Raw genomic sequence first — 16,586 nt, 5'->3', positions numbered from 1 at the left:
CACACAACTAATCCGCAAGTATACGGATGTCGTAGTACCGGGGTCGAACACAAGGACTTAAGCGGTTAAGCTAGGAATCGACTAAAACTAGGAAAATGGAGAAAATAAAATCGGAGAATTGTTTTTGTTGGTTTTCGTAAGTTGCAGAAAATTAAAAGAAAGAAAGTAAAATCAAAGACAATCACAATTCAAGAGGAGATAATCGATGGGAAAGGTTATGGGAATCGGGTTTCACCGAATCATGCAAGGATGCCGTAAGGAAATATTGGACCTAGATCATGCTTGTTCTAAAGTGAGGGATTCCAAGACTAAGGTCGGGTTCGGCTTTCTTGTTGTGGGATGAGGGATTAGCCCTCATGTAAGGATGCTTGTATTCACTTTGGACCCAAGATTATGCTTTGTTTATGCTTTCAAATCTTTGCTTTGAATGGAATTTGTGTTCTTCAAGTTCATCTCTCTTGAATGAATGTTTAGGGAAACCTAGGATTTGTTGAATTGAGTTATGCAATTGCTTGGATTTTGATTGCTAGAGTTTGATGAATGGTGTTTAATGATTCTCCCTTGATGAAAATCATATGGGTAGAAATTAGAATTGAGAATTTCATGGAAACATGGATTCTTGATTCTTGGTGCATTCATTGAAATGGATTGAGATTGAATGCGAAGAAATTCGATTCAATCCAATCTAGTATCGTGACAAGGGAATTTAATGCATTCTGGAATTTCGGGGGCCCGCGTGACCTGGAAACAAGTTAAGTCCGATTTTTCGGACTTTTTGAGGGGAGCTCGATTTGGGGAAGAACAAGAGGCGATTTTCTCTCATCCAGAAGACCTAGGACCGAAATCTTGAAGGAGAAACAAGGAGTTTGCTTTGGTTTGAAGATTGAAGATCATATTGAGCATCTCTTTCCCTTTCTCTCTCTATGCTTCATCTTGTTGATTTGGTGTTCTTGAACATGGTTTGTGAGTAGTTTTCTTGTTGTGGGATGAGGGATTAGCCCTCATGTAAGGATGCTTGTATTCACTTTGGACCCAAGATTATGCTTTGTTTATGCTTTCAAATCTTTGCTTTGAATGGAATTTGTGTTCTTCAAGTTCATCTCTCTTGAATGAATGTTTAGGGAAACCTAGGATTTGTTGAATTGAGTTATGCAATTGCTTGGATTTTGATTAGAGTTGGTCAGCTCGTCTTCTCGTCGGACTGGCTGAGCACGGCACACTCCTGGTCCGGCTGACCAGATTTGGTCAGCCGGACCCTACCTTCTCTTTCGTCTGGTCCGAGCTTGGCTCAGCGCTGGGGGCGGACTTGTGGCACTCTCCTGGTCCGCCGGACCGTAGTTGGTCAGGGGCGGACCAGATGAACTGTATTTTCCGATTCGCGCCGAATTTGTGCATTATGTCCGGGGTTCCTGCCAAAGTCGAGAAATAGACCCGAAACCCTAGAATGGCTCTAAAAATGCCTAAGAATGTATGGAAACCGTTTAGAAACCAAAGACATACTCGAATAAAATCCAGATAAAATCCGAGCCATCACCTGACAACATAGAGTAAGCTGGAAAATCACTAATCGTCCATAAAAGAACTGCTCGAAGCAAAAAATTCTGTCTCACCGACACATCGTATGCAGTGACACCTACACTCCACAACTCATTCAACTCTTCTATCAACGGTTGAAGAAACACATCTAAACTTCTTTTAGGATGTGTAGGTCCTGGAACCAGTATTTAGAGGAACAAAAACTCTCTACTCATGCACATTCCGGGTGGTAGGTTGTACGGTGTTAGAATCACCGGCCACAAAGACTAGTTCCGACCCGACATTCCAAATGGATTAAACCCATCTGTGCATAATGCTAGATAAACATTTCTAGCCTCTTGAGCAAAATCAGGAAATACCTGTTGGAAATGTTTCCATGCTAACCCGTCTGATGGATGATGCATTTCCCCTTCTGGAGTACAATGTTCGTCGTGCCACCTCATATGTGATGCGGTTTTCTCAGACTGATATAATCTCTTCAATCGATCTGTAATAGGCATATAAAACATTCTTTTCAATGGAATCAACTTGTCTTTTTTGGATGCTTTTCGTCGTGGCCGATACCGATCCTTCCCACAGAATCGACATTGCATCAATCCTTCGTCGTCCTTCCAAAAAATCATGCAGTTGTTTTCGCAAACATCAATCTTTTTATACGGTAGCCCCAACTTCCGCATCAGACTCTTCGTCTCATAATACGATTCTGTTGCAGTATTACCTTCTGGTAGATATTGTTTGAACATCTGACTAAATCCGTCCATACATTTCTCCGGAATATTGTAATCAGTCTTCATGTTCATCAATTGTGACGACAACGACAATCTCGATAGACCTTCAATGCATCCTTCATATATTGGAGTGTTCGATGTATTAAGGATCTCGTAGAACCTTTTAGCCTCGGAATTTGGCTCTTCTTCCTCCCCGTAAGACGATTGACCGACATTGGGAAACGCATCAAACACCATTTCTGAATACGGATTTCTTTCTCCTTGTTGAAATTCGTTTGGCTGCTCATCGATAATGACTTGATTAACTGCACCATATGAAGACGTCGTGTCCACTGTTTCTCCGTGAGCTAGCCAAACAAAATAATTGGACATGAACCCTCTTCGATATAGATAATTCCAGACTTGTTGAATACACTGTCATTTCGTATTTTCACACTTCACACACGGACATGGAAGTTTCGATCCTTCGATATATGACGGTTGAGATGTAACAAACGTCATAAACGCTTGCAACCCTTCTTCAAAATCTTTGCATATTTGATTTGTGTATGGATCTATTCTTTCATACATCCATCTTCTTCTTGTATTGAAAGACATTTTTTTTTCTGTGTTTTTTTTGTTTGGTGGGATTTTTTTTTCGCTTGTCGATGGTGATCGAAACGCGCGGGGTAATATTCTTGAGAATTGCGATGGAATTGCGACGGACTAGCGACGGATTTCGGCACACGTTTTTCACCTAACCCTGCGACGGATACCGACGGACTACCGAACAAACGACGGAATGCGACCGTTTGCGACAGACTTTCTGAGCAAAAAAAACACGTCTCTTACCTAACTATACGACGGAGACGGTGCGTCGTATATCCGTCGCTAAAAACGACGGACTGCGTCGAACTTTTCCGTCGTAACACTTGCGACGGAGAAGACGGTCGGTATCCGTAGCCACTTGTTACGACGGATAGTCCGTCGTATACTTCCGTCGGAATTCCCTCGTTTTCGGTCGCAAAGATTTTGCGACGGAATAGTCCGTCAAATTCCGTCGTCTTATGTTGCGACGGAAACCTACGGATTACGTCAGTTTGTTTTCCGTCTGTATTCCGTCGTTAGCCGTCGTTAATTTTAGTGCGACGGACATTTCCGTCGCAATGTCCGTCGTATTTTAGCGTTTTTTTTGTAGTGATCGATCTATTAAGCATCCCGCAGGTATTCTCGAGGATGTCCCTTTGAAAATCGAGGATTATTATGTTCCCGTTGATTTTGTTGTTTTAGACATAGATGAAGACTCGAAGATACCGATCATACTAGATCGACCGTTCTTAAACACGACCGATGCGGTGGTTCATGTTCGTGTTGGTCATCTTGCGATGAAAATAGGTGACGAGACTATTGAGTTCACCTTAGATCACAACATGAAACAGCCATCCACCACGATTCAACATGCTATGTCGATATGCATGCATGAGATTCTGACTTAAGAAGTCTTCGAACAGTTTTGGGAAGTAGATCCCCTAGAGATATCTCTTCTTACGTCAAAAGAGAGCATATACAACAATTGGGAGGATATCGAGGGGCTTACTCGAGCATTGAATGATGAATCGGACGAAGATCATTTTTTACAGATGTCAGATCCGAACCGATTCCAGCTGGATCTGGACCAGATCACGTTGCACAGCTCGAAGCATCTTCAGATGAGGCGGATCCGGACCTAGTTTCAGTCCGAGTCCACCTAGATCTGGACCGGATCCAACCTCTGAGCACTTCGGGCGTTTTTCACATCGGCGTGCCCAATTCTTCTACGAATGTCTCCGAACCCTCCACGACGACTACTAAAGACGTTCTAGAAACGACCACTCGTCACCAATCTTCATCGTGAATCTACCCTCTCTGACATGCACAAGGCATTGGCCGTGTTCAGAAATGACCTATCAAGTATGATGGGGATTTTGGAATCCTCCGGCATGTCCAGAACCACAAATTCGACGGGGACGTAGAACTCCCCTATCTTTAGAGGCGCATCCTCTAAAATCCCAGGGGATACTTCACCGATCTATCGGCCAATTGCAGCGCCATCCTTGTCGGTTTCAACTCACCGACATTAAGCTTCTTGAATATGGAGAGAGGCAGCAAACTGACACTTGCGTCCAAATCGCAAAGTGCCCTCTCAATCTCCACATTCCCCAATCTGCACAGGATGGAGAAGCTACCGGGATCAGCCCTCTACTGCGGTAACTCTGTCTGCAATATGGCTGCACTCACTTCCGTGCTGAGTGTCACTGTCTCCTTTTCAACCGCTCTCTTCTTCGTGAGAATATCCTTCAGAAATTTAGTGTAGGACGGGATTTGGAGAACTATCTCGTGAAAAGGCATGGTCACTTCTAGCTTCTTCAACATCTCGGTGAACTTGGCAAACTGGCTATCTTTGTTGAACTTCCTTGCCCGAGATGGAAATGGTAGAGAGGGTGCCTGTGGAGGAGGCAGAATATACCTCGCCTCTTCCCCCTCTACGACATGGCCCTTGCCTTTGTCTAAGGCCCTCTGAGGTTCGTGTGAACCTTCTCCTTCTTCTCTGACAACAGGGGAGGTCTCCGGGAGTTGTCTTCCGCTTCTCAAGCCTATAGCATTAATATGCTCCCTCGGGTTAGGATCAATCTTACCCGAAAATTGGCCTTGAGGTCTCGCAGCTTGGGAGGCAAGCTGAGCAATCTGGTTGTCCATCATCTTGAGATGTGAATCCATCCCATCCAATCTCTGCTCAAAGTTCTCTTGCTTCCCTTTGAATCCTTGCATCTCTTGACTCAGGCTGGAAAACGAGTTTTTCTGATCGTGCATTAGCTGGGCTAGCATCGACTTTAATTTCGACTCTTCTTCCTTAGTTTGAGGCGGAGGAGCTCTATATCCCTGATTCCTCTGATTGTAGTCTTGACCCTGATTCTGATACCCTTGATTCTGATTCTAATATCCCTGATTCTGGTATCTAGGCTGAAATCCCGGGGGTCCCTGAGGTTTTACCCCGCTCTGATGTTGAGGGTTCAATGCTCCTTGCGGGTTGCCATAAGAAAAGCCAGGGTGATTCCGATTCCCCGAATTATAGAAGTTCGACTGATTGTTATACTGATTTCTTCCCACATAGTCGACTTCTTCGATGGCTTATTCTGCTTGGTCTACCTGTACATGCCTGGTTTAACCTTCTGCGGGTTTGATGAACCGGACCTAGCAAGCTGTAGTTTGATGGCAAAAAGCTCCGAAAGAACGGTCTGTAAAGCAGAGGACTCGCTAGCATCCCCTTTTACATCAGCCTTAGGCAAAGATCGCCTACTGCCCATTTCCCCTGAAATGCTTCTCCCTTTTGCCATCTTGGCAATTTGCGCTTCTAAAGCCTCGAAAGAGAGATCATACACGCTGCCTCCGCATGCTGCATCAACCCATCCTCTTGTGTCGTCCCTAAGGCCATGTATGAAAGTAGAGAGGAGATATTTGTTGTGCATACCGTGGTGCGGACACATTCTCTGATACTCCTTGAATCTCTCCTAAATATCATACAAGGTCTCATCATCGTCTTGAGCGAAGGAGTTGATCTTGTTCAAGGCTAGTTGCGTCTTCATAGGCGAGTAGTATTTCATCATGAACTTCTCTTCCATCTCATCCCATGTAGAAATGGAATTTGGCTCCAAGGTATAGAGCCAATCCCGCGCCTTGTCCATCAAAGAGAAGGGAAATGCCTCGATCATCGCGTCTTCCATTGTTATCCCTTGCGGCTTCTTGATGGTTCGACACAACATCTTAAACTGTGTAAGATGAGAATTCGGATCCTCATTGTACCTCCCTCTGAAGCTCATATGATTCAGCATCTGAATGAACTGCGGCTGCAAATCAAAATAGTCTAAGGGTGGTCTGTTGATGCACGAGAGTAACTGAGTGTGCTTGGGCGTCGTGTACATACCGAGCGTCTGCGGATTAGTTCGGACGTGCTCTCTTGGCGGTGCTTCACCCTTTTTGCCTCTTCTGCCATTTTGTCCTCTCGTCGTTTTTTGCGGATTTTCCTCTCGGTTCTGTCTATGTCCGGGTCAAAAGCAAGCTCAAAATCTCTGTCGAGTTGTCTTCGAGTGGGACGTCTGCTCATGCACTAAGGAAACCTAGAAAAATAAAAGTCCAGAAAAAGACAGAAATGTAAATCGAGGTGAATAAAAAGGCAGAGAGTAGGGAGAGACACCCGACAAAGTTCAGGAAAATCTGAAATTGTCCAAAAAAGTCCAGAAAAATCCAGAACAAGCCAGAAAAGTCCAGAGAAATAGAAACAGCAAAAAAAATAAAAAGAGAAAAATCAAGAAATAAAAGAAAAAAGGAAAAATTGACTCAAGAGAAAAATAAAAATCACACAAATACTCAAGAAAAAGGAAGTGAACAAACACACAAAAAATCAAACCGAAAAAAATCAAAGATTCCGGAAAGACTAATCTAGAGTCAATCTATCCTAGCGATGAAAACCGTAAAAAGTCCTCGGCAACGATGCCAAAAATTTGATCACTTGCATGACGAGTCTTAACTTTATAACCCGAAACACAACTACTGCGCAAGTATACGGATGTCGTAGTACCGGGGTCGAAAACAAGGATTTAAGCGGTTAAGATAGGAATCAACTAAAACTAGAAAAATAAGGTTGGAGAATTGTTTTTTGTTGGTTTTCTTTGGAATTGCAGAAAATTTAAAGAGAGAAACTAAAGTCAAAGACAATCACAATTCAAGAGGAGACAATCAAATGAGCAAGGGTTATGGATTTCGGGATTCACCAACATGCGGGATGTGCTAAATGTTGAGAATCTATTTCATACTTCCTTTGAAATTGGGGATTCCAAGATAAAGATCGGGATTTGCTCTCTCGAGCTAAATGCCTGCTACCCAAGAGGACATTTCATCTACTTTCGTAACTTGGAATGGAATCTTAAGTGCATTGAACTCTCTTGTCAAAATCCTAGGTTGGATTGAACCGAATTTCTTCGCTTTCAATCGCAACCCTATTGAATGAATGCATCAAGGAGTCAAGGTGTCATGTCTCCATGAAAACCAAGACTCTAAAATCAACTCAAGGGGTTTCCATCCCAAGAGAGCATTAAAATCCATTCATCAATCCAAAGCATTCACTCTCATTCAATGGCAATCCATCTACTCATGAATCCTAAGTCTCCAAAGAGATTCAATCAAAGAGGGATATGGAATATAAGCATAGAAATCACCCATTGAATGAAATGAAAGTCTAATCAAAGCATAAACATAGATTCATCAAGTGGATTCACACATCCTCACATGAGGATTCACCCTCAACCCATAACTATCTAACTACTCATAACCCATGTTCAAAAGCAAAGCAAAACAAAGGTAAGGTGTAGAAATCATAGAGAGAGAGTAAAGAGATGCTCAAGAAATCTTCAATCTTCAATGGAGTTTCCTCCTTCTTCTTTCTCCTCCAAGAGCTCTCATTTTCTCTTCTAAGGTCTCTATTTTCGGCCCTCCAATCGAAGTTAGGGTTCTTTTGACTCCTTTCCCCTCCAAAACCCAAAGAGAAACGTGAAACGGCGTAGCTTTGGCGGAGTCTATGCAGTGGTTCGTCCGTTCTAGGTCGATCCAGTTCGTCAGACCGTCCTTTTCGTCTCTTCAGACCGTCCGTTCTGGATTTTCAGACCGTCCGTTCCAGCTCCTCAGACCGTCCGTTCTGCCTTGTCTTCCAGTCCGTCGGGTCTGTCGTTCTGGTTCAGTTCGGAGGGGCTGTAATTTGGAACGGACGTTCTGCAGTATGCGGTCCGTCTATTCCAGATCTGAATCTCGAAAAATATGCTTTTGTCTTCTCCGTTTCGTCCCGAAAACCCTCGAGTTCCTGCAATGATCAAAACCTAGTCCCAGAGACCTAAAAATGGCTCTAATATGCCTAGTATGTGTATAAACCGTTTAGAAAGCAAAGGCATACTGGGTATAAAATCCAGGTAAAATCCGAGCCATCAATCTAAACTTACTTAGCCTTGTGTTTTTCCTTTGAGTTTGTTGTTCCACTTGTATGACCAAGTGTAAAAGCTCTTGGAGGTCTCGGTATGGTTGGCGCTCAACATTTCGAGCAACCCCTTCTTGGAGGCCATCAAAAAACTGGGCCATAACCGTCTCCTCATCCTCATCAAGCTCTAGACGACTTCTAAGATGTTCGAATTCCTCAAAATATTCTTCCACCGTCCTAGTTCCTTGTGCAATCCTTCTGTACCTTCTTTGAATGTCTCGGTGAAAGTGAGACGGGACGTAACGCTTACGCATGAGAGCTTTCATCTCACGTCACGTCTCTATAGAGCTCGCCTCCTCTCGGTCATCTCATGATCCCACCATGTGAGGACAATCTCTGCCAATTGAGCAGCTTCGTATTGGACCTTCCTTCGGTCCGACCACGAATAACACTAAAAGATGTTGTCCATTCGGCGTTCCCAATCAAGGTAGGGTTAGGGATCTACTTTTCCCATGTACAAGGGAGGTTTAAGTTTAAGATCAGCCCCCTGTCCCCAAATTTGGCGTTGATGGTTTTGACCATAACCATCATCATCATCATCATCAATTTCATCCGACAATCGATTAGGCCTATCTCTTGGCCACGGATTAACTCGTCTTCTCAGTGGCTCCTCATATTCTGAAAGTTCATCCGCACATTTGTTTCTCGGCCGAATGCGAGGTTATAGATCTTCATCCTCAACGACTATACGTCCACGGTTTTGGGGGTTTCTACGCCTAATTGGTTCCTCCAGCAAAATGTTTTCGCCTCTGTTTCGGTTTTCGGTTTCACCAATAGGACATACAGGTCGGGATATCTCTTCCAATCGCGTGAGGCGATCTTGGATCTGTTCGAGTATCCTAAACATGGTGTTCTCACTCGATTCTATGTTGGCTGCTTCACTCGACATGATTCAAAACTGAGCACAATAGAATCGCAACAGAACAAACCAAATGCAACACGAAATAGAACATGGATCACATAGTAGTAACGAAAACGAAAAGTAAAGGATAGATATCACCGGGACTATGATGTCCGTTGGAGCGTTGGCTCTGATACCAAAATGATACATGCCTCGACCTCAGAAGTGTTTGTCTCGGATCAGGGATGGAGTCGCAAGCCAATCACACGCTTCTAGGAGCACTCGAACTCAGCTTGGACGAATAAGGGGAATTGAGGGTGGAGTCAGGGCTAACTCACAGATCCCGAGGGGGCACTCAAGTCCGGCCGAGACTAAAAAGGGGAACCAAGTGGAGATGGGTCGGGACTCAATCACTAGCACTCTAGCGAGGCTCTCGAACTCAAGTCTGACAAGGTATGGAATGATATGGATATGTAGAAGTCTCGGATACACCAAGATGAGCTCTCGGACACACAAAGAAAAAATGGATTCGGACACACCAAGAAAAAATGGATTCGGGCACACCGAAGAGAGTTTGAGAAACTCAAACAAAATACTTAATTAGATTTCAGCAAATGTTATTCTTGCAAGACAATACAAGCCTTTATATAGGCTGGAGACTTATCCAAACATTAAATGACGAAATACATACAACAAGGGTGAGAGCCTAAGCCATGTGAAGATGTTGCTCATCTTGCTCGATCCAAAGCAGGGAAGAATCTTGGCTTCAATCCTAGGCTCGTATAACATGCGTTGAACGAATGAGTTGAAGCGTTGTGGAAGAACCCGTGCTTTGGCTCGAGTGAGAGGTAGTTCAGAGCGAGGTGGCACTCGGTTTTCTTGAGGTGGCACTCGCCTGGCTTTTATCTTCGTTCCATCGCCAAGTGATGTGGCGAGAATATTATCAGCTTCTTGTTCTGATTCCTCCAAGTCTGATTGCACTCCTTCTTGATGTGCTTCCTTATCTTGATGTGCTCCATTGCTTTCGTCCATGCTCCCATCCATGCTCTTGTCCAAGGCATCACCGATGGCTATGATGTCTGCATAACTGCATGTTCCTCATCCCAACCTTACCGTTAGGTCCAAGTCCGACTTGATAACCCAATTCAAGCTCAACCATATTCGAGCTGTGAGAATCACGATTTCTCCATACTGCCTCACCAAGATAGTCAGGCACACTCAACTAGGGCATGACCCGTAACCATGACGATCGAGGCCTTGACAATTGCTCTAATAATGGACAGTAATAGCTTGAGATTACATGAGGAAAAGGACAGAATTTTGGACTTGAGAAGTGTCTGAGGTCCAGTCTGGAGCTGACCAGAATCTGGTCCGCCAGACTGACCTCAGTCAGCTTCTCTGGTCCGCCGTTCTGTCAGTTTTCGAGAAAATTCTGAACTTGGTCCGGGGCTGACCAAAAGTCAGTCAGCATCTCTGGTCCGCCGTTCTGTCAGTTTTTGAGAAAATTCTGAGCTTGGTCTGGAGCTGTCCAAGAGTTGTTCCTTTCTGCTCAGACTGACCTAGGAAACGGAGCGTAGTCTAACTGGGCTTGGTCCGAGGCTGGCCAAACTTAGTCAGATCCGGACCAACTCAGTCAGTTTCCTTCGGTCAGTCCGCCATCACACGTCTCGGACCTGCGCTGTCTTCGCTTGGTTAGCCGGACCAACTTATCATCCGGAGCTGACCAGCGAGGACTTTGGTCCTCCTGACCAAACATGCGGTCCGAAGTCTGATCTGCCTGCTAGTCCGGCTGACCAACACCTTGGTCCGGCTGACCGCGGACAGATCAGATTCGGGACAGGTTTCTAGGGTTCCGAAAATTAGTGTTTCACCCCGTTTCGTCGCACCGTTAATCCGTCCCAGACTCCATACCGTCAATGCATCATTTAACAATCACAAATATCATTAAACATTCATAGATTCAATGATTACATACAATTTAACGATTAAAATCATGCAATCATAGGACAAGCACGACAATATACAGAGAACCAGGCTTTGATACCACTGTTGGGGTTCACCACGGGTTCCTAGCATGCGATCATATCGATCTAAGGTTCGGTTACTGATAACTCCTATTCTTCTCTATATTTTGATGATAGTTCGTATAGGTTTTATGGGATAATCACATGCATTCATAGGCATTCTAGGCGTGTTAGGACACAAAACCCAATTGTGCTTTAGTTTTGCAGAGTTACAGGTTTCGAAGATGATTGGACTCGAAAAGGAGCTATTTGGAGCGTTAAAGGAGAATCCGGATGAGGTACTCATGTTGCGACATCAATAACTTTCTCTACAGAGGTCCAAATCATGCGAGACTTGTACCATTGGAAAACTTCAAGAGCTTCACGTAGACACCGAAATCGCGTAAATCCGACACCGGAGCTGAAAGTTATGAGCGAAACCGTGAAGATCAGAGTTTTGCCGGTACAGGGCCGAATCCGGCTGGATTCGGTCGAATCAGGATAGCTGAGCTTGAGCCCAGGAATCTGGATCCGGTCGGATCCACCTGGAATCCGCCCGGATCCAGTCAAAAATCCTGTTTCGCGATTTTCAGCATTAGAACGGGATTAGGACTCTTGGGAGCCACCCTAGGGTTATAAAAAACCCTAGTTGTTGGTTTAGTGCTCTATGATGTACTGTTTATGAGCTTTATTCAGATACATTTGATGTATTGATACTTTCTATGGTTTTATGAGAGTATTTGATTCATTACATGTTCTTGCATACTAGATCTGTTATGAAATCCATGTATCATTATGAATGATACTAAACTCCCTAGTCTTGTGTCGTTATGGGAATGATAACATAATAAGACTAGTATGATGTGTGATTGGTGATTATAGGGATAATCATAGGTATTGGATACGGTCACAATCATAGGTATTCGTTGGAGAACGGAATACTGGATTGACCCGCATGAGATTGTCACATGGACTAGAGTCATGACTTGAATCTCATATGACGGTTCCATGATTGGATCCTTAGACCTGAGACCTCTACGGAATCCAACATGAGGAGTTTCGTGCTTTGAATGCGTCAAACGTCCTGCGTAACAGGAGGATTATAAAGGCGTGTATCAGGCACGTAACGAATCATGTACTGGATTGTAGATAGTCAAGACGAGATTTGTACCTCTCGTAAAAGAGAGAGAATTCGCTGGGCCCCTCATGTGAGCGAGACTGTAGGAATGTGTGGCCACACTATAGACAAGTGTCGTCTATTTCAGACAATCGAACTCAGTGAACGAGAAAGCAGTCGAATTAGATAAGGTTGCTTGTCCATGCCTTATGTTCGACATATGGTATCGCGATACAAAAGGATCATCAGCCGGAATCATCACTGGAGTTCGTAGGATCACGAACAAACTCTATTCGAGATAGGTAGTCATAGTGTCTTGCTAGAGACCGCCTATGACTTGTATATCTGAAATAGAGATTTCGGATTATACTGCTATATCGAATGAGCCTACAGGGTCACACACGCAGGGAAGGACGAATGCACGAGAGAGAACGATGGAAAACCGAGGCGGAAGGGTCCAGACCGGATGGACCGAAACATTCAGAACGGACGGTCCCGACCCGACGGGCGGTGACTAGAACGGACGGTCCACGTTAGCACGCAAACTGTCGACTCTACGTGGTGGAACGGACGGTCCACGTTTAGGCAGACCGTCCGTTCTACACGCTGAAATGGACGGTCCAAGCGCTTTTCTGGACCGTCCGTTCCGGGCTTCAGGTTTTTCCGAAATTAAACCGAAATTAGGATTAATCACCTTATAAGAAGGAGATTAAAACCCTAATTAAAAAGGAGGACTTTTAGAGCCGACTTTAGAACACTTTTGACAGACCTTTGGTAAGATCCAAGAGGTTGAGAGTGTGATCGAAGTCCGTTTTCTCGAAGCACAAACCGAATAGCAGATTCGGGTCCTAGCAGACAAGTTCCAATGGTTGGAATCCATCCCGAGGTGTGGATACGTGTAGAGGGCGAGGTAATCTTCCTTCCTTTCGTGATCAGAACGATTCTTCGATAGATACAGGCTCTGGATCGATTGAGGTAAGCGTTCTTATGTTTCTACGATTCAATAGCAGCATGGTTCTAGGGTTTTATTAAATTTTTGTTTTACATCCGCTGCACAAACCCTAGAATCGATCTCTTAGGAATAGGATTCGCTCTAGAGATCCCAGGAAACCTTTCAGTGGTATCAGAGCCTGGTTGCTCTGTTTTGATTTCGTAGAACCCGATCACGCACGTTTTAGGATTTGAATTGTTTGAATCCATGTTTGCTTTGATTTCTATGCATGTTTGATGATTGAATCTAGTGTAGATTGCATGTTTCATGTTGCATAGAGTGCATGAGTTCGAATTTTGGGTGTACAGAAGAATTCGGATCAGTTTCGGATCTGATCGGGACCGAGAACACGGTAGAACGTGATCTGATCACATTGATGAACCCTAGACCGTCCGTTCTAGGTAAGCTAGCCCGGACGGTCTGGGGTGGCGGACTGAAGCTGTGGAACGGAAGGTTGAATCTCGAATTGCAAGTCTGGACCGGACGGTCTGAGTGTCAGAACGTCCGTTCCAGCTGCTGAGGCAAGACCGTCCCGTTCTGTGGCTGAACCGGTCGTTCTGCGAAGTGCGGACCGTCCGTTCTGTCTCGCAGACCATCCGTTCCATGGCTGAGAGCGGACCGCCCGTTCTGCCGTCGTGGACCGTCTGTTCCGTCCACTGCAGAACGTCCGTTCTGCTTGGCTACTGAGTGGAACGTCCGTTCTGGCTTCTGAAGTCGAGACCGAACGTTCTGCCAGCCTGAAACGTCCGTTCTACCTCCAGAACGGATGGTCCGAGGTCTAGATTCCGAAATTTTTCGTTTTCTAGGTCCGATTACGCAACCGTTGCTTAATCTGATCAACTGTAACTCAAATAGACATGATTTATTCTTATGGATGGTCTATAGTGAATGAATACATGTAACTTGATCAAGATATTGGATATGCTTGATTGAGTGGGAGCTTCGGGATTGGGATTACATAATCGAATGGATGGTCTGTTCGGATTATGTACAATCATTGCACAGAAACCGGTTAGATCTAGAAGCTCTATGAGTAAAGCACTTGTCAAGGCCTCGATCGTACGTGTCATGGGCCATGCCAAAGTTGGGTGTGCCGTATTATCTTGGTGAGGAAAGATGGAGAAATAGTGGTTCTCATAGCTTGAAAGTAGATGCTTGATCTAAGCGTGGTTTTGAAAATCCCTTATTTATGTAATTCCAAGCGTGTACCTCCCATTACTAGAGCGTCTGTCAAGGCATCGATCGTCCTTAACACGGGTCATGCCAAAGCTGGGCGTGCCGGATTATCTTTGTCAGGCAGGATGGGAAATCGTGGTTCCCACGGCTTGAACATGGTTTACCTTAGGTTAAGTTGTCAAGTTTGACTTGAAACTTAACGGTACAGATGAGACAAGTATGCAATGATATTTGATATCATAGTCTTATAAAGGATCTAAGAGTCATATTGGATATGATTGACATTAGATGTCTATCTAAATAGTATAAGGATGGGTGTAACGATTCATACTTATATGAAATACGGATCTTAGTCCCATATAGAAAATTATTATAGGGTTATTTTTCTGTATGGGAATATAGCTCATTTATGCATCTATATTGTCTATGTTTGATGATAGACTAGCTGGTAGTAGATCATAGATATGTTGACACTGATTGATGATGGACTAGCTGGTAGTAGATCATTGATAGAATCTGCATATTGGTTTTGTTCGTTCTGGTTTTGTCTTTTTCTGTAGGACATAGTGTTGGTTGTAATGTTCTACGATGATCCGTGATATGATATTTTGACTATCTATTGATTCATTGGTTTATGAATGCATTACTTTTCCCGTTATATGATTAGCATGTTTGTTATATTATGGTGAATATCCTTGATTCATTGCAGATGATTCTAAACTCCCTGGTTAGTTATCATTGTGGGAACAATGATGAATTAAGACCAGCATGATGTGTGATAGATGATTATGATCATATGCATTAGATGCAAGTCACAATCATGGGTTCTCGTTTGGAACGAGTTACTGGATGACCCGCATGAGATTGTCACATGGACATGAGTCATGACTTGAATCTCATACAGCGGTTCGTTCTTGGATCCTCAGACCTGAGATGTCTAGAGTATCTAATATGAGGAGTGACGTGTCTTGACTGCGACAAACGTCGTCTTTAACCGGATGATCATAACGGCGTTGCTCAGATACGTTCACGAATCATATGCAGATAGTAGACATGCAATATGGGACTTGTCACCTCCTACGCAAGAGAGATGTCGCTGGACCCCTCGTGAAAATCGGACTGTGAAAATGCGTGGCCACGCTACAGATGAATGTACATCTATTTTATCAGTTGGTTTGCCTAGACGAGTAAGCAGTTGAACTTGAAGGGTGGCTCATACCATGCCCTTGTTCAACATACGACATAGTGAGACAAAGGATCAGAACTCGAACTATTGCTGGCTTTGTTAGATCACCTCTAACTCTATTCTAGGTGGGTGGTCATGGCGTCTTGCTAGAGGCTAACCATAACTTGTGGTTCGGGAAAGGGTTTCCGAAGCCACTGCCACTTAAAATGGGCCTACAGGGTCACACACCATTAGGGATGGATCACACGTGAAGAGAACGACGCGAGAAAGGAACCACGGAACGAGCTGGATAGGTTCCAGACGGCCCACTACAAAAAAATTCTCGAATTCCAACGGATTTCCCAACGGATTTGTCCGTTGGAAAATTTCCAACGGATTTTCAACGGTTTTCAACGGCGTTTCAACGACGATTTCCGTTAAAATTCCGTTGAAAATTTCCAACGGGTATCTGTTGGAAACACCCGTTGGAAATTTTTAACGGAATTTTCAACGTATTCAATTGAAAAATTGGGTTGAAAATTTCCAACGGTATTTCCAACGGATATCCGTTGAAAATTTTCAACGGATTAACATTGAAAAAATCGGTTGCAAATTTTTAACGGAGTTCCAACGGATGTTTGTTAGAAAACAATTCCAACGGAATTCCAACGGATGCCGGTTGGAAATTTTTTTGGAAATTTTAAAAAAAAATTCCAACGGATGCCGGTTGGAATTTTTTTTGGAAATTTTTTTTAAAAAAATTCCAACCGAATTCCAACGGATGCCGGTTGAAATTTTTTTTGAAAATTTAAAAAAAAATTCCAACGGAATTCTAACGGACATCGGTTGGAAATTTGGATTTTAATTGAAAAATCAATTGAAATATATATATATATATATATATATTCGAATTCATATATATGTATGTATAATATATATTTCCTATATATATATAAAATATATATACACAAAATATACATGTATTTATA

The sequence above is a fragment of the Tarenaya hassleriana genome, unplaced genomic scaffold (assembly GCF_000463585.1).
Source record: "Tarenaya hassleriana unplaced genomic scaffold, ASM46358v1 Cleome51, whole genome shotgun sequence".
Classification (NCBI taxonomy): Eukaryota; Viridiplantae; Streptophyta; class Magnoliopsida; order Brassicales; family Cleomaceae; genus Tarenaya; species Tarenaya hassleriana.
The sequence above is the reverse complement of the archived record's forward strand: the minus strand, read 5'-3'. Positions refer to the sequence as shown.